Source organism: Ambystoma mexicanum, chromosome 7q, assembly GCF_040938575.1.
Source record: "Ambystoma mexicanum isolate Mex_15411 chromosome 7q, UKY_AmexF1_1, whole genome shotgun sequence".
NCBI lineage: Eukaryota > Metazoa > Chordata > Amphibia > Caudata > Ambystomatidae > Ambystoma > Ambystoma mexicanum.
The window spans coordinates 802,284,813-802,303,284 of record NC_090941.1 but is presented as its reverse complement, the minus strand read 5'-3'; the positions used below and the strand labels follow the sequence as shown (position 1 = coordinate 802,303,284).

At 46.7% G+C, this 18,472-nt stretch overlaps 1 protein-coding gene across 1 annotated transcript in view; it reads left to right on the top strand.

Annotated features, from left to right (window-relative positions):
• Positions 1 to 18,472, top strand: part of CEP126 (centrosomal protein 126) — a 543,909-nt gene that overhangs the window by 40,474 nt on the left and 484,963 nt on the right. The window lies entirely within an intron of this gene.

Sequence of the window (18,472 nt, the reverse complement as noted above, 5' to 3'; positions counted from 1 at the left end):
AAGTCATGTTCCCTTGTGTTGTGCCTGGGAAAGGGTTTCACCTCCTACTTCTAACCAATCGTTGTGCAGCTTTAAACCATGCTCAAGGTTGCTGATCTTGCCAGAACATTCCTCACGTGCTGTCTTGAACTGACTGCCTTTTGCTGTGTAAAACTATGTCTTATGATCTGAGGCCTGCTATTCAAATGGCCCATGCATTGCCTTCAATCTTGAGGCCTACTAAGTTTTAGGTACCTATGTAGCGTTAATGAATGCATGTGTGTATGTATGTATATATATATATATATAATATTCTATGGCCTTCTAATCGGCCGCGGAGAGTGTGGTTCATCTTTCCTCTTTTTTTTATATATATATATATAATATATATTTACATGGTTAAGTTGGTGTTTCCATAGGAAGAGCATTTTTTGGGTGGCTTATAACTTCGCTCCCTCTGGACGAATCCTCACCAAACTTTTGCAAGAAAAGTATATGGCCCACTCTGAATTGTTTCGCAAAGTTTGGAGAGGTTTGGTCATCACATGTGTGATGTCATCTTTGATGTCCTGGGTGTTAGGCTTAGCAGTGCACGGTGGTGGCATGAGTTATGGTTTCTTAGCTTACCATAACTGGCGAATTTCAGGGGTTTTTCGGTTTTACTTGGAACCATAAAGTCCCTTTAGCAAAGTTTTTTTACTGAATTTGATAGGTTTTTAGTAGCGCAACTTAACCATAACGTCCCGTTAACAAAGTTTTTTTTCTGATATATACACATGAAATTCTCTACCCCTTACTGTTTCTACTCCACACTCAACTACCTCATGTGTTTCTTGCTTCTTCTACGCTTTGCTCACTTGTGTTTATGTGTTCGGTTTCAGCCCCTATGTTATTAGATCGTTGCCATTCCTTGCATGTTTTGTGGGGTGGGAGGGGGGGGGTGTGTGTGTGTGTGTGTGTGTGTGTGTGTGTGTGTGTGTGTGTTTGTGTGTTACTATCCTTGTGGGGGCTTGGGTGTGTAAACATGCACACGCTGTGGGGACTTGATTTCACTGTGGGGACCACGTTCAGTGGTAAGGGGAAAAGGTGGCAGTAACAGAATTCCTGCCACTTTACCTATCTGCTGTTATAATGGTTTTTGAAAATGGATGTTAATTCTTCTGGTGGAATTAACTTGTAGATACTAGCACCAGATGAATAAACATTGAAAACCAGAAATAATTCCACCAGGGCTGAATCCACTGGAATAATTAGTGCCGGAAACAAGTATTTGAGAAAAGATACCCATTAAGAAAGCCATACCTGATGTACCCCCATAGAGATGACAATCTCTTGGAAGAGATTCCTGAAGGAATATGAAGATGAAAGAAGGAGAAGCTGGTGACATCAGAAGAAGTGAGATTGACGCACTGAAAAGAGTGGCTGAAGAAGAGGATGTATGGACCTTATAGAAACTGATGACGAAATATGGAATTGCATGAACATCATTATGCAGAAATTAAGATTGCACGCGTAAAGAGCACTGCACAAAATGCAAGCCGTTTAATACTGTACAAATGCATAAAGGCAAGTAGAACAAACAATCTTAGAAGCTATCTATACATAGTGAATAGGCTGCAGGCAAAACCATCTTTATATAGTGTCTGGACATCAGTGTCACACTTTTAGTAAGTTCAAATCCACAGAGAAAGAAGGATTGAGAGATGTTTGTGTCGCAGCACAGAATTAGCTGGAGATCACAGACTTGAAGGGTGAAGCTGTTTGGCCTGGTGTCAAAGCTGAAGCAGCCGAGAACTGGTTATCTATCCATGAAGGAACACCATGAGTGCCAAGTTTATTAAAGGCAATGAAATGCTTCAAAACAGGCTGCAATACGGGCTCTTGTCACGTAAACCAAGGATGTAAATAGGAGTTGGGCATGCAGACCAGAACTCTGATAAGCGTGTGCCTGTACTCCCTTTTATTCCCAAGAGAAGAGAATCTCCTGCAAGGCCAAGTTCAAGGGTAGTCTGCATGGCAGAAGGCCTGGGCGATGAGAGATGAGGGGCTAATTGGGTGGGAAGCAAAAGTCATGCCCACCTCCCGGCACCTGGTAATGAACTTATGTGCTGCTAAGGAGCCGAATGTTCCAGACATGGTAAAAGCGTGCCAACTAGTTATAGGGGGCCCTATAGCAAAGGGCTTTATAGGAGCCAATGGTAGTATGTGTACTTAATAAGTGTTGAAGATGACTTGCACTAGGGGTGGGCATAAGTTGTCCACCTGACTATAGAGACCCAATCACAACCTGTTCCTATATAGAAATTTTACTTAGATGTTCCCCTTGACCCAAACACAACACCGCCATAGGTTTCTTTTATTTGCTACATAGTATGACATCAGTTATGATCGATTTTCAGTACTTAAGTGTATTTATACGTGATTTGCATTGAGAGCTCGAGCAAATGTCCATTGATGTCCATTGTAACTCCCTATTTTAGACAATTGATATTAAAACAGTTGCATGAGACGTTTTGCCATCTACCTGAGTCGGTCTGATTATTTGGTGCAAGAGTTATTCTGCATTCCTTCCATGCATGACATGTTACTGATTAAGGACCTTGAGTTCAACACGCTCATGCAGTATGCAACCTAGTACATCTCCCTGCCCATCACCCATGCACAGGTAAAGTCAACAAAGGCACAGTTTTTTATGACATCCCACTTCCCCAACATCATTGCAGCACTGGTGACATTGGTGGTACCCAAAGCATTGGAAGAGGTGTACCGTAACGGGAAACAGCAACATTCTCTTAACACACAGGTCACCTGTGATGCCGAGCTCAATGCGACCCATTGCTATGCCTGCTACTCCAGGTTCCACCCATGATTCCATGCCCTTGTGCAACAGTACACTACCAGTATATATGGTGACCCAACAAGGCCAACAGACCTGGATCCTGCGTAAATACAGTCAACATCAAACACACATTCAGGGTTCACAAGTGCAAAGGGTAGGACCGATGAGGAGTTTAACTTATGTGATTGTAATGTAATGAATGACCTATCACAGCCCTGTGCTAGGACCTGCCCTGTGACCAAGCACATAAGAAGCTCTAGCCCACTGGACAAAGCCCTGCAGGATAACATCTGGGCATGAAAGGAATGCAAAAAGCCAAATGAACAATGTCTGAACTACAAGTCTCCCAATGTATAAGAAAGCTATACCTAGATAGGAGATGGCACAGTTCTCTGCTGTAAGATGACCGACGTAACACTGACAAGCAGAGATGGCACAAAAAGTGCATCGTATGAAGGAGGATCACGGTCACAAAGTGCACAGGATTATCAGAAAGTATATCAAGGCACATGCATGAGTGCACAGTACTGAAGATTGAAAGATAACATGTGTTCTATATAGGGAGCCCAATCAACAGAAGCAGATCTCTAGAATTGCGGCAAAGTAAAAATTAAGTTTTGAAATGGAGGATATTAATGACTTAATTGGAAAATCATCTGGTGCCTGGGCACCCAGATTGAATGGACTAAGCAATTATGTCTTTAAGAATGCAACCAATCTTGGGCACATACACTGTTCTTATTGTTTAAGGATATTCTAATTGAAAAACGAATACACAATATTTTGACATTATCTAACAATATCCCCATCAAAAAGTCCTGCTAATTACAGGTAAACAGCCTTAATAGATGCAGAGAGCAAATGATTGTCTTCCTATTTACTAAGGGAACTATAAGAATGGGCTTCCTTAACAGGCTGCTTATCAAAACAGCAGACAGGTTTTAGGAAAATAATTGGCACAATGATTAATGATCGATTTGTAATCGATGCACTTGTACAAATGTGACAAAAGATGCCCCCCTTATTTGGTGCATCTATTGATCTGTCATTAGCATTTTATATGGTTGGCCATAGGGTGGGGGCTTGATTTCACTCTGCAGGTCCCCACACGGTAAAGTACTTCAAATTATTTAAAACAATTTAAAAGACAACTGTGCTAATTTTCGCATCTTTTAAAAAATGGACCTTGTGGGGACCTGTGTTTATTTTCGTGTGTGTATTCATTTTCTCAGCAATGCCCCCGTAGACCGGAGGCTGTACTGCAGTCTTCAACACACACTTGGGATTTTAAACACTCTTCAGCATTATGATACTCAAACTATTGGCAGACAGCCGAGCATTTTCAAAGGAAAATGTGTTGCCACACATTATAGGTTTCAGACGAATACAAAGTTCTATTTAATGTAATTTTCTCCTTTTAATAAAATTAAGTATACATGAAATGTAGTCTTACATTTGTCCTTTATATATGTTCAAAATGTTTATTGTGAGCTATTTTAGGGCACAACTACACTATTTGATCTATTAGTCATTATTTTAGTGCTAGAATACTTCAACATGACAGTTGATTGATTGGCTGTGGGTAAAATAAACAAGTTTTTCTTGGCCGTTTTTGAAGTCGGGAGTTGCTTTAGCTGCCTGCGTTTCCGTACAGGTGATGTTATAATGAATTGTAGCATACATAACTGTTTTCTTTGCCTACTACCTTACAATGTAGAATGTTTCCCTGTAATACATTAATGGGCTCATTCTCAAAGAATCAGACATCATAAAATAGCTCTGGCGATGCTATGTCTTTTATAGAACTTATTAGGTGACTTGCACATTTCATAGGCACTGTACTCAATTGCAAATGGTGAACTGGTCAATTATTTGAGTATATAGCGTTAGCACTAATATACTGAGACGTTCTGAGCACCAACGTGGCTTCTGGTTGTGCAACTCAGTATGACGGATGTTAAATTGCATAACATTGAAAATTCCCAAAAACAAAAAAACAAATTTCTATCGCTGTATGAGGCATAGAAACACCAGTGAGATGGCAACAGTTCACACTGCAAGTGCCTTGTTTAGAAGCATCAGATATGTGTACATTGCCCAGCCCTTTCAGCCTGGCTCAAAAAAGCTATCGGTGGAGATGTGGATTTTCCTTGCGTTGAAAAGTGTGTACTGTTTGTGAATACAAATGTGCTTCCTTTGGCGAAGAAACAGCCCCACTAATCACCAAACATATGCAATTATGCAACATTCAGAAGGGATGAGACTGACATTGAAGTCCCTACAGAGATGGTGCCCTATGATATTCAAGTTATGTATGTATGATGTGTGATAATGTTGCAGTCCCCACAGTAGTGGTGTGTGTTGATGTTGAAGTCCCCTCTGGGATGGTGTGTGATGATACTGAAGTCCCCACTAGGATGGGGTATGATAACTCTGAAGTCCCAACTGGGATGGGTTGTTATGATACTGAACTTCCCACTGGGATGGTGTGTGATGATTTTGAAATCCCAAGAGGGATGGTGTGTAACAATAGTGAAGTCCCCACTGTGATGATGCGTGATGATACTGAAGTCCCCACTGTGATGATGCGTGATGATACTGAAGTTCCTACTGGGATGGTGCGTGATGCTACTGAAGTCCCCACTGGGATAGTGTGTGATGCTACTGAAGTCCCCACTGTGATGGTGCGTGATGATACTGAAGTTCCCACTGGGATGGTGCGTGATGATACTGAAGTCCCCAGTGGGATAGTGTGTGATGCTACTGAAGTCCCCACTGGGATAGTGTGTGATGCTACTGAAGTCCCCACTGTGATGGTGCGTGATGATACTGAAGTTCCCACTGGGATGGTGCGTGATGATACTGAAGTCCCCAGTGGGATAGTGTGTGATGATCTTAAACTCTTCCACAGATGGTTCATGGTAATATAGAAGTGTCCGCCGATATGGGTGTCATTATGTTGAAGCCGAAATAAAGATGAGGTGTCATAATATGGAGGATTCCACAAAGAGGACGTTGGATGACAATGGCCCAACGTTGATGTTGTCTGATGGTTCGGATGACTCCACAAGTCTGTTGTGTGAAGATATTGAATTCTCCACAGGGATGGTGCATGATGTGCAAATGGAAATTTCCCATCTGGGAAAGGTACAGTGAGTAAAAAGCGTGTGCCGCAAACTCTCATCTCACAACAGGTCATCAGCCATGTTCTTTCTGGAGAGGAGCGCCTACTACCTTTTTTGTAAATATGGTACATGATGATATAAGTTCACAAAGATTCAGAATATCATTATATTGAATCCCCAGAAGGATGAGGAGTTATGTGGTAATTTCCACACAGATGGTGTATGATACACAGATGGTGGTTGATGATATTAATGTCCATACAGTGATAGTGTGTGATGATTAAGATGTCCCCATCAAGATGATATGTAATTCAAAGAATGCAAAGGGAGGTTCTGTTATTATATTGTATTTTTACAGATGATACAGATGTCTCCACAGGAATAGTTTGTGATAATGTGGAGATCCTGCCATGGATAGTCTGAGATTATTGCCAAAATGTGGATGTTTTTCAGTTGTGTTCAAGTCTGCAAAGGGATGGTGTGCAATGACATTTAACTATCTACAGGAATTATGAATTTTGCCATTGATAATTCCACTTGGATGGTGATATTCGAGTGAGGAGGTTGAGGTTCCCATGCAATGTTATAGTATGACTTCGGATGTGTGATAAACTCTCCTAATGGATTTTCTATGCTGCTATTGATGACTCCAAAGCGATGTTTTATAATGGTGCTGAATTCCCTCCAGGGTGGTCTTTGGGTATACTGAAAATGCATACCTCAATTGTATGTATGATAATACTGTCTAGTGAAAGATCCAATTTAAGTAGACAAAGAATTCCATTTGGCTGCTATACATTGCCCAACTGGTGGGGGTGGGGCAGTCTGATGATATTCAAGACCAGGTCCCTAAAGGGATGGTCTGAGATGACATGTAGTCTGCAAGTGTGTATTATCACTTTGAACCTACCTCTGGAATATCTTCAGAATGTTTATTTTTAGCTATTTTAGAGCACAGCTGTACACTGTTTGATGTATTATTCATTATTTTAGTGCACAGAATATTTCAAAAGTACAGTGTATTGTTTGGCTGTAGGTATAATAAACAATTCATAGGGCCTCATTATAACTCAGGCGGTCCGGAAATAACGGTGGCGGTAAACCTGCCGCCATCCTTGTTTCCGGACCGCCTGATCCCGACTCCTGCAGGCGGGAGGTGATGTTCCCGCCAGGTCTGACCTGGCGGGTTTAACACTGCCCGCCTGCAGACGGACGAGGAAACACCGGCAGCATTACGAGATGCTGCCGGTGTTTCCATGATCCCCATTCCGCCTCCGTGATTCCCGGAAAACCGGGGTTGTATTGCCACGGTATTTCCGGGAATCACAGAGGCGGAATGGTAATACGAGTCCGGCGGTAACCGAGGCGGTTTTACCGCCTCGGTTACCGCCGGACTCGTAATGAGGCCCATAGTGACTTTCTTTCCTGGCAGTTTTTGAAATCAAGAGTTACTTTAGCTGCCTGATATTCAGTACTGGGGGGGTTATTGTTAAGACGGATTTCTGAACTCTGTCCTGGTGGCGCAGAAGTTCAGAAGGCCAACCTAATTACTTGGAACAGGGTAACCTCTGGACAAGCCAGACCAATCAAGGTAGCGATCGCGGCGGTCAAGACTAGGTCTCAAGAGGGGTGAGGGTGACTGAAAGCCCGCAATGAGCACACAAAGCAAGAGCGCGTACAAACTACTCCAAACAGTTGTTTATATCAAAAATAGATACACATTTATTATAAGGCCTTGAAACTAATAACCACAGTAAAAGCAGCAATATACAACGATATTAAACCAACACATACACTATCCACCCAATATATATACAGAATACACAGTTTCACAGCATTAGCAGCACGAAATATGTTATCCACCTGCAGGGGAAGGAAAACAGGCAGTGCGAACCAATGCGTGTGATATGTCCGCCTTCTGAGGCCCCTAACTAGATGGTAGTCCAATCCCTACGAAGAGTGGAGCCTAGCGCTCAAAAGTACCTGCACACGCCGGTGCCAATGGGCAGAAGGTGAAGCTCTTCGGAGGACGTTGGGCAGCTCTGTAGGGTGCCCTAATGAAGGAGAACACGGTCCGCGACTCTAGCGCAGCCTCCACTGTGAGGCAGAAGTAGGGCGCGAGTACGGACAAGGGGAGCTGTATTTACAGCGGGGAAAAGCAAGGGGCACTGCAGGAGGGCGACCAGATCCTAGCTAATCTACTCACCGGTCCCCGAAGCAAGCAGGCCCGAGCTTCTCCTCGATAGATGCAGCTTCTGGCAGGTTCTGAAGAGCAGGGAACGTCTCGTCGTCGTGCAGAGTAAAAAGACGTCCCGATCGAAGAATCCTGCACAGTTTTGTCGCCACGGCAGGGCAACGGAACGGCCGGGTGTATTCAAGCCAAACGAGCACCGTTCACCTCTAGCTTAGGATTGCTAAGCAAACGAAGCGTGTGAGCGTGCCCCGGACTCAGAATACCACCCAACCTGTCGGCGATTACAGAGCAGGACTCCTTAGTAAGCTGGTCAGTCAACTGGATGGCCCAGAGACACTTCCGAAGGCTTACGGCAGGAGTTGATGAAGGTGCCGGGAATAGCTGGTCCTGCTATTCCAATAGGTCGAAGCGCCAGTACAGGCCTTCTTGTTCGATCTTAGGTGGAAAGGGCTTCACCGGACGACAGCGATGAGGAGCAGAAGTTCTTCAGGGGGTCACCAGCGATTCCTCGGTCCAGCCTCGTGTTCGCAGGATACTTGGCTCCTGTATCCCTGGGTTCGTAAGAACTCAGGAGATCGACATGGCAGTGGTGTTTCCAGCTCCCTCTTATCCACGGTTCCCTTCGCGCCAAAACGGAGGGGAGCCAATGGGAGATCCGCTCATCAACACACATACCATACGTGGACCAATCACGGACCACAGTGGTCCGAGGCATTCACACCACCCTAGACTCTCTGGCACCCAGGATGTGTATTGGGACCAGACAGCCCAGCCCACATCCTGGGGGCACTCAAACGACATGTAGAAGCCCGCGAAAGCAACCGTGTTTCGCGGGAAACTACATGCCCAAATAAGGAAGGCCCCGGGTCGCCTGACCCGGGGGAAGGTAAAGGGAGCAAGACGGACAGTGGACGAGACAAAGGAGCCTCGTGGTCCGGCCATTTTGGGTAGCCGGGCCACCCTTTTGTGTTCGCGGCAAAAAGGTGCTCAGAACGGCAAAAGGAGCTCAAAATAAACCAAATGATCGCTGCCACCAGCCCAGTCCCTGAATGACTTGCACCGATCCAAAAACCATCCTACAAGAGTGTCTAGGGTCTGTAGAAGGCTAGAGACCCAAGAGAGCTGTAACTTAGCTTACAGTGCCCTCTTGTGTCGTGTTGCACTAAAATGGCGACACGATAAAAGAAACTACGGGAAACAGCGTTCCCCGGTACTGACTGTCTTAAGGGCATGTCAGTTTCCCCGTAAGAAAGGAGCGAAAGCCCAGAGGAGTACGGCAGAAGGCTGCACTTCTCTGGCAAAGTCAAGAAAACAGGTTGAAAACAATAGCAAAAAGTTTAGGGGTTGCCACATGGAAGGAAAGTTCCCTACAATAACGAAATCTTTCCTAACACTCGCCCCTCCCAGACTATGGACAGGGGGAACTAATCCACCCCTGGATGAGTCTCTTGTTCAGGTCGGTAAAACATTCTGGACAACCCATCAGCATTGCTATGTTGGACACCTGGCCTATGCTCAATAGTGAAGTCGAAGCCTTGTAGACTTATGGACCACCTAAGCAACTTTGGATTCTCCCCCTTCATGTTCATTAGCCACTTTAACGGCTTATGGTCAGTCTGCACAGTGAAGTGGGTCCCATAGAGGTAGGGCCTCAGCTTCCTTAGGGCCCACACAACAGAGAAACATTCTTTCTCTACCATGGACCATCTGAGCTCTCTGTCCTTAAGCTGGCGACTAATAAAACCGATAGGGTGTTCCTTACCCTTCTCATCTACTTGTGATAGTACAGCTCCTATCCCAGTGTCAGAGGCATCCGTCTGCACGATAAAAGGTCTTTGATAATCAGGGGCCCTGAGCACAGGGGCCTGGCACAAGGAGTCTTTCAAGCCATTGAAGGCCTTCTCACACTCGTCAGTCCAAGTTACCTTCTTGGGTTTCTTCGGAGTTGTGAGGGCAGTCAGAGGAGCAGCTATGGTGCCATAGTCTGCCATAAAATTGCGGTAATAACCCGTGAGTCCTAAGAAGGCTCTCACTTGGGTTTGTGTAGTGGGGGTAGGCCAGTCTTGTACTGCTTGTACCTGACTGAGTAGAGGCTGTCTCCTCCCTCCAACTACTTCATGTCCAAGGTAAACCACTGAGCCTTGTCCATTTTGGTGAGGGGCCACTCGGACACCCTCAAAAGAGATAACTGAAGGACTGCTTGGGAACAGGTCGGGGAGAGGTTCAGACTCCTCTTCCCCAACATCTGAAGCCAATTTCGACGCTTGGGCCGAAAGCCTTCAGCCTATTCACGTGAAACACTTTTGGAGCCTGTCCAGGCCTTCCAAGGTCCACTGAATAGTTAACCTCACCCAGGGGCTCCACCACTGGGCAAGGGCCTGACCATTTGTCCTGTAAAGCTCGAGGCCTTATGAGATTCATGATCAGGACTTGCTGACCAAGTGTAAAGTTGATGAGGGAAGCTTTCTGGTCGTACCAATGTTTCACCAGCGCTTGCCCTGCCTTCAATTTATCACTAGTCAAGCCCATCAGAAGTACCATCCGTTTTCTGAGCCCTAGCACATAATCAACTACATTGGTAGCAACAGGGGGAGTGGGCATCTCCCATCCCTCTTTGATGATGGCTAAGGGTCCCCGTACGGGATGACCGAACAGAAGTTCGAAGGGGCTGAAGCCAACACCCTCCTGTGGTACCTCTCGGTAGGCAAACAGTAAGCATGAAACAAGAAGATCCCATTCTCTTCTCTGAGGCTCCTCCAGAGCCCCAATCATGCTCTTTAACGTTCTGTTGAAACGTTCCACCAGACCATTGGTCTGGGGGTGATATGCAGAAGAGAACTTGTAGGTGACCCCACATTCTTTCCACATAGCCTGCATATACTTTGACATAAAGTTGCTGCCACGATCTGACACAACTTCTTTAGGGAAGCCAACCCTAGTAAATATGCCGAGTAAAGCTTTTGCAACTGACTTGGCAGTTACAGTCTTTAATGGGATGGCCTCAGGATACCTGGTTGCATGGTCGACCAGCACCAGGATAAACCTATTGCCTGAGGATGTTTGCGGGTCAAGGGGACCAACGATGTCGATCCCTACCCTTTCAAATGGTACCCCCACAACTGGGAGCGGTACCAACGGAGCTTGGATTGTCGCGCCAACCTTACCAGACAACTGGCAGGAGGCACAACTCCTGCAGTGACTTTCTACTTGCACCCCCATCTTGGGCCAGTAGAAGTGCATAGATAACCTTTGCTTGGTCCTCTTCATTCCAAGGTGACCAGCAAGGGGAACTTCATGCGCCAACTGCAGGAGGAAGGGTCTAACAGAAAGGGGAACCACCAAACTCCTATGGTCTCCTTCTGTAGACTCTGTGGGCTCACTGTACAGGAGTCCACCTTCCCAATAAATCCGATGCTTCCCAGGAGGTTCACCCTCAAGCTGGGAGCAGGCCTGTCTCCTTAGGCCTTCCAGAGATGGGCACTCACGTTGGCCCTTACTGAAGTCGTCCCTATCAGGACCTCCTTCAACTAACAAGTCTTTTAGTTCAGGATGGTCGTTGGGGTCGAACACTTCAGGCATCGCCACCTCCTCGTCAGGCTCGGGCGATTGACCAACTCCCTCCACCGCAGTGGTAGGCGAGCTCGGGGGAATATTCTCTTTCCCCCGTCGGGACTTGTTGACTCCTTTCGCCTTGGGTTTCCCCTTCGGCTGGGGCGGCGTATTGGACTTGGCCAATGCTGCCCGTGCTTGAGACCGTGTGTAGGGTCTTTCGGCAGTGTCTCCTACGAGCCCTAGAGCTCTGAGATCATTGCCCAACAAGACCTTTCCCGGGACGTTTCTCTGAATGCTCACTGGAATCCTAACTGCTGTACCATTTAAAGTTAGATTAACAGGGATCACGGGAAACATACGGAGGGGGCCGTCAGCCAACTTAGTGGGCATCAGAGGAGCTCTGGCAACTTCCTCTGAGTCTACCAAGGTAGAATCCACTACAGTTCGACTGCACCCACTATCCCTAAGAGCTGGAGTATCCACTCCATTGATCAGCACACTGTCTTTAAAGTAGTGCTTGGTATTATCCGGAATCCTAGCATACGCCTCTGCGACTTTAGGCTCCCAGGAACCCAGGGACACTAAAACTACCTCAGCCTCTATTCCGCTGGGAAATGAGTCTGAGGAGAAGGATGCTCCTGTAATCTCTTCTTCCTCGTAGGAGGAGAAGGCCAGATTAGCGGAGTGGACCCCCAAAGGTCTAACCTTACAACGGGGATCCCCCTTCACATGGTCAGTTGCTCCACAAGAAAAACAAGCCCCATTGGGTCTGTTTACGTAGGGAGGCCTATTATAACCAGAGTTCTGTTTCGGAGGCGAACCTCCACTACCCTGTGAGTTCTCGTATGGCTTACCCTTATTTTTCTTTTTGTGGCCCTTATGGGAAGAAGATTTAGCAGATTCCCCACCCTCCACATCTTTGGACTTTTTCCCTTCCTCCTGCTTACCAGGATGAGTTTTGTCCTTATGGGACACTCGATGTGACACCCATAAGTCTGCTGCAATGGCCAGCTTCTTAGGATCTATCTCCTTCGAATCGGCCAAATGCTGCTTAAGCTCCGGGGAAGAAGAAGCAAAAATGTGTTCCAGCATGACCAGATTGATCATGCCTTCGAAGGTAGAAACCTTATAACCTTCAACCCAGCCAGTTAAGTTTTTCAGGGACTCAGCTACATACGACACCCAAGTACCACCTTCCTTTTTCTTATACTCTCTAAACCTTTTCAAATATTGGGTCGGAGTCTTCCCAAACTTTAAAATGAGAGTCTGCTTCAACATTGCAAAATCAGCGCGCTCAGCCTTCGACATTTCCATAATGGCACTGCAACCAGAATGGGGCAGTCTGCTGAGTAACCATGCAATCTTATCCGCATTATCAACCTCTTGAACCTCGCATGCATACTCAAACGCATTTAACCAGTCCATAATGTCATTTCGTTCCTCATACACACTGAGCAGATCTTTTGGAAACCGTGGATGAGAGGAAGCCCCAGAACCATGTCCAGGACCCTTGGACCCATTTGCGAACTGAAGCTTGGCCAGTTCCAACTGGTGATCCCTGTCTTTTTGTTTTTCTGCCTGGTCGATTTTCAGTTTGGCTATGCTGAATTCAAGCTCCTGCTGCCTAAACCGCAGCTCTTGCTTCTTGAATTCAAGCATAGCCTCCCCATCAACACTGGCAGAGGAAACGTTAGACATTACATCCTCCCTGTCCTCGTGGTCGTGATGGATCAGTGCAGCGGCAGAACCGTCGGTTCTGCCAGTGAGAGCAGCCCCACCACCTTCTGCACTGTCCTCGGAAGTTATAGCGTCAAGCTGCGCTTCTTGCCACGCCACGATTCTCTGGATCATTTCCAATTTAGTGCCTTGAGAGGAAACCCCTCTCTCCGCACACATCTTCTTCAATGTTTCAGATTTCGAAGCATTTAAGGTTAATAAAGTATTCGTTTCCATACTGTTGATGGGACTATGGCCTTTTTAACGTTATATTCAATACTTTACTGCGTGTCCTGGTTGGAATAACCTGAAAACGCCTTAGCTCGTGCGCAACACTGGATACCTTCAGTCGTATCCCACCGCTGTACACCAATTTGTTAAGACGGATTTCTGAACTCTGTCCTGGTGGCGCAGAAGTTCAGAAGGCCAACCTAATTACTTGGAACAGGGTAACCTCTGGACAAGCCAGACCAATCAAGGTAGCGATCGCGGCGGTCAAGACTAGGTCTCAAGAGGGGTGAGGGTGACTGAAAGCCCGCAATGAGCACACAAAGCAAGAGCGCGTACAAACTACTCCAAACAGTTGTTTATATCAAAAATAGATACACATTTATTATAAGGCCTTGAAACTAATAACCACAGTAAAAGCAGCAATATACAACGATATTAAACCAACACATACACTATCCACCCAATATATATACAGAATACACAGTTTCACAGCATTAGCAGCACGAAATATGTTATCCACCTGCAGGGGAAGGAAAACAGGCAGTGCGAACCAATGCGTGTGATATGTCCGCCTTCTGAGGCCCCTAACTAGATGGTAGTCCAATCCCTACGAAGAGTGGAGCCTAGCGCTCAAAAGTACCTGCACACGCCGGTGCCAATGGGCAGAAGGTGAAGCTCTTCGGAGGACGTTGGGCAGCTCTGTAGGGTGCCCTAATGAAGGAGAACACGGTCCGCGACTCTAGCGCAGCCTCCACTGTGAGGCAGAAGTAGGGCGCGAGTACGGACAAGGGGAGCTGTATTTACAGCGGGGAAAAGCAAGGGGCACTGCAGGAGGGCGACCAGATCCTAGCTAATCTACTCACCGGTCCCCGAAGCAAGCAGGCCCGAGCTTCTCCTCGATAGATGCAGCTTCTGGCAGGTTCTGAAGAGCAGGGAACGTCTCGTCGTCGTGCAGAGTAAAAAGACGTCCCGATCGAAGAATCCTGCACAGTTTTGTCGCCACGGCAGGGCAACGGAACGGCCGGGTGTATTCAAGCCAAACGAGCACCGTTCACCTCTAGCTTAGGATTGCTAAGCAAACGAAGCGTGTGAGCGTGCCCCGGACTCAGAATACCACCCAACCTGTCGGCGATTACAGAGCAGGACTCCTTAGTAAGCTGGTCAGTCAACTGGATGGCCCAGAGACACTTCCGAAGGCTTACGGCAGGAGTTGATGAAGGTGCCGGGAATAGCTGGTCCTGCTATTCCAATAGGTCGAAGCGCCAGTACAGGCCTTCTTGTTCGATCTTAGGTGGAAAGGGCTTCACCGGACGACAGCGATGAGGAGCAGAAGTTCTTCAGGGGGTCACCAGCGATTCCTCGGTCCAGCCTCGTGTTCGCAGGATACTTGGCTCCTGTATCCCTGGGTTCGTAAGAACTCAGGAGATCGACATGGCAGTGGTGTTTCCAGCTCCCTCTTATCCACGGTTCCCTTCGCGCCAAAACGGAGGGGAGCCAATGGGAGATCCGCTCATCAACACACATACCATACGTGGACCAATCACGGACCACAGTGGTCCCAGGCATTCACACCACCCTAGACTCTCTGGCACCCAGGATGTGTATTGGGACCAGACAGCCCAGCCCACATCCTGGGGGCACTCAAACGACATGTAGAAGCCCGCGAAAGCAACCGTGTTTCGCGGGAAACTACATGCCCAAATAAGGAAGGCCCCGGGTCGCCTGACCCGGGGGAAGGTAAAGGGAGCAAGACGGACAGTGGACGAGACAAAGGAGCCTCGTGGTCCGGCCATTTTGGGTAGCCGGGCCACCCTTTTGTGTTCGCGGCAAAAAGGTGCTCAGAACGGCAAAAGGAGCTCAAAATAAACCAAATGATCGCTGCCACCAGCCCAGTCCCTGAATGACTTGCACCGATCCAAAAACCATCCTACAAGAGTGTCTAGGGTCTGTAGAAGGCTAGAGACCCAAGAGAGCTGTAACTTAGCTTACAGTGCCCTCTTGTGTCGTGTTGCACTAAAATGGCGACACGATAAAAGAAACTACGGGAAACAGCGTTCCCCGGTACTGACTGTCTTAAGGGCATGTCAGTTTCCCCGTAAGAAAGGAGCGAAAGCCCAGAGGAGTACGGCAGAAGGCTGCACTTCTCTGGCAAAGTCAAGAAAACAGGTTGAAAACAATAGCAAAAAGTTTAGGGGTTGCCACATGGAAGGAAAGTTCCCTACAATAACGAAATCTTTCCTAACAGTTATGATGAATTGTAGCATGCGTCACCTTTCTTTTTTGCCCGCTATCTTGCATTTTAGAATATTTCCCTATAATACATCAATGGGCCAATTCAGAAAATACCAGATTTCACAAAATAGCTCTGGGGATGCAATATTTTTTACAGGCTTTATTCACAAAGGTGACTTGCCCATTTCATAGAGGCTGTGCTCCATTGCAAATGATGCACTGGTCAGTTCTTTCAGTACATTATTATTATCACTAATGTACTGAGAAGTTCTGAGCACCAACATGGCTGCTGGTAGTGCATTTCACTATAATGGGTGTTAAATGGCATACCGTAGAGAATTCCCCAAAACCAAAAAAAACACATTTCCATCACTGTATGAGGGATAGAAACACTAGTGGGACAGCAAGAGTTCACACTGAAAATGCCTTGTTTGGAAGGGTCAGATATGTATGTTTTGCAGGGTCCTTTGAGCCTGTCCCAAACAAGCTATGGGCGGAGATGTGGATTTCCCTTGCATTGAAAAGTGTGTACCATGTGTGAATACAGATGGCTTCCCTTGGTGGAGAAACCACCCTACTAATCACCAAACATATGCAATTCTGCTACATTATTCAGAGGGGATCAGACTGAAATTGAAATCTCCATACAGATGGTGCCCTATGATATTTAATTTCCCACATGGATGGTGTGTGATAAAGTTGACATGCATGGTGTGTGATAAAGTTAAAGTCCCCACAGAAGTGGTGGTTCTTGATGTTGTAGTCCCCACTGGGATGGTGTGTGACGATACTGAACTGCCCACTGGGAGGGTGCATGATGATATTGAAGTCACCAGAGAGATAGTGTGTAATGATATTGAATTCCCCACTGGGATAGTGTGTGATGATCTTAAACTCTTCCAGAGATGGTGCATGACAATATAGAGATTTCTGCAAATATGGGTGTCATTCTTTATTTATTGGACTTTTGTATGGCGCCTATACGTGCTTCCAGGTGCCACAAGACAATATGGGGGCTGAGGGTACATGGGAATCATGAAAGTAGAACAACAAATATTGTTGTATTGGTCTTGTGACGATCCTACCGTTCAAGTGCTTGAAAAGGTGTTAAGTGCATGGGGGGAGGTGATAGAGGGAGAAGTGTGATATGGGCCAAAACAGCAAGTGCCACAGGGAAAGGGAGGATGAATGCAGTGGACAGGAAGGGTTAGGTTGGGCTAGTCTGGGAAAGGGAGACCAATGGCAAGTACTGGCAAAGGATGCTGAGTGGACTGGAAGGGGAAGGGACCAGGCCCCAGTCACAGCGGAAGAGGGAGACTTTGCACAGGACAGGCAGAGAGAAGGAAGAGGAGAAAAGGAAAGTCTTGAGAAGTTTCCAGAACTTAAGAAGATCCGGCTCAAGTCTGAGGGCGGGAATGAGGTCGTTCCAGAGGAAGGAGCCAGCCTAAGTAAGGGATCTACCTCCCATTCTCTGCCTGTGAAACATTTGACCTGCAGAGAGTTGGAGCCGAAGGATCAAAGGGCTCTGGGTCGGAGGTATTTAGGGCTAGAAAGCTGGATGTAAAGAGGTCACAGGCTCCAGATAGCCTTGTGTATGATGCAAAGAGTCTTGAATGTGATCCTTGCAGTCACCAGGAGCCAGTGAAGAGATTTTAGGGCTGGAGAGATGTGGTCCTTAACGCCAAGGATAAGTCTTACAGTCCGATTCTGGATTAGTTGAAGGGAGTAAATGGAGGAAAGAGGCAGAAGCTGTTGCTGTAGTCTAGCCTAGAGAGAACCAGGGCTCTGGAGATGTTGCGCTTCTAAGGGAAGGCAAGGAAAGGAAGAATGACCCTGAGAAGGTGGAGCTGAAAGTTGGACTTCTTGGCAAGGCCCGTGATGTATAGAGAGATAGATAGAGAGAGAGAGAGAGAGAGAGAGATGAGTAAAAGATAATCCCAAGGTTTTTTGCCTCAAAGGTGGGTGAGGGGAGGGGACCCAAGGAGTCATGCCAGAGAGTGGGAGGGAAACAAGGAGCAGGCATCCCAATGAGAAGGATCTCTGTTTTGCTGGCGTTAAGGCAGAGGTCATTGGCGGAGCACCATGCCTGATTAGCAGTCAGGCAGTCAGGTATAAAGGAGGAGGAGGTAGAGGATTGCAGCTTGAAAGGGAGCTGTGTGTCATCTGTATTCCACTGGAAATGAGGGGAGAAAGAGGTGATCAGGTGGGCCATGGTGACAGGATAGAGCCCTGAGGGATTCCATAAGTACATAGTGTGGTGGATAAGAGAAAAGGACCCATTTGCACTTGGGAAGGTCTGGTTGAAAGGAAGGAGGTAAATCACGCCAGTGCTCTGTCCGTGATGCCAAGGGTATCATGGACAAGGTTTATGAGGATGGAGTGGTTGACTGTGTCAAAGGCAGAAGAAAGTTTAAGGAGGGTCAGAACAGAGGGGAGTGTTAGAGTCCAAGTTAGAGAGTAGGTCTTTATGTTGAAGCCGCCATAAAGATGAGGTGTCATGATATGGAGGTTCCCACAAATATGGCATTGAATGACAATGTCCCAACGTTAATAGTGTCTGATGGTTTGGAAGGTTCCACTAGTCTGTTGTGAGAGGATTTTAAA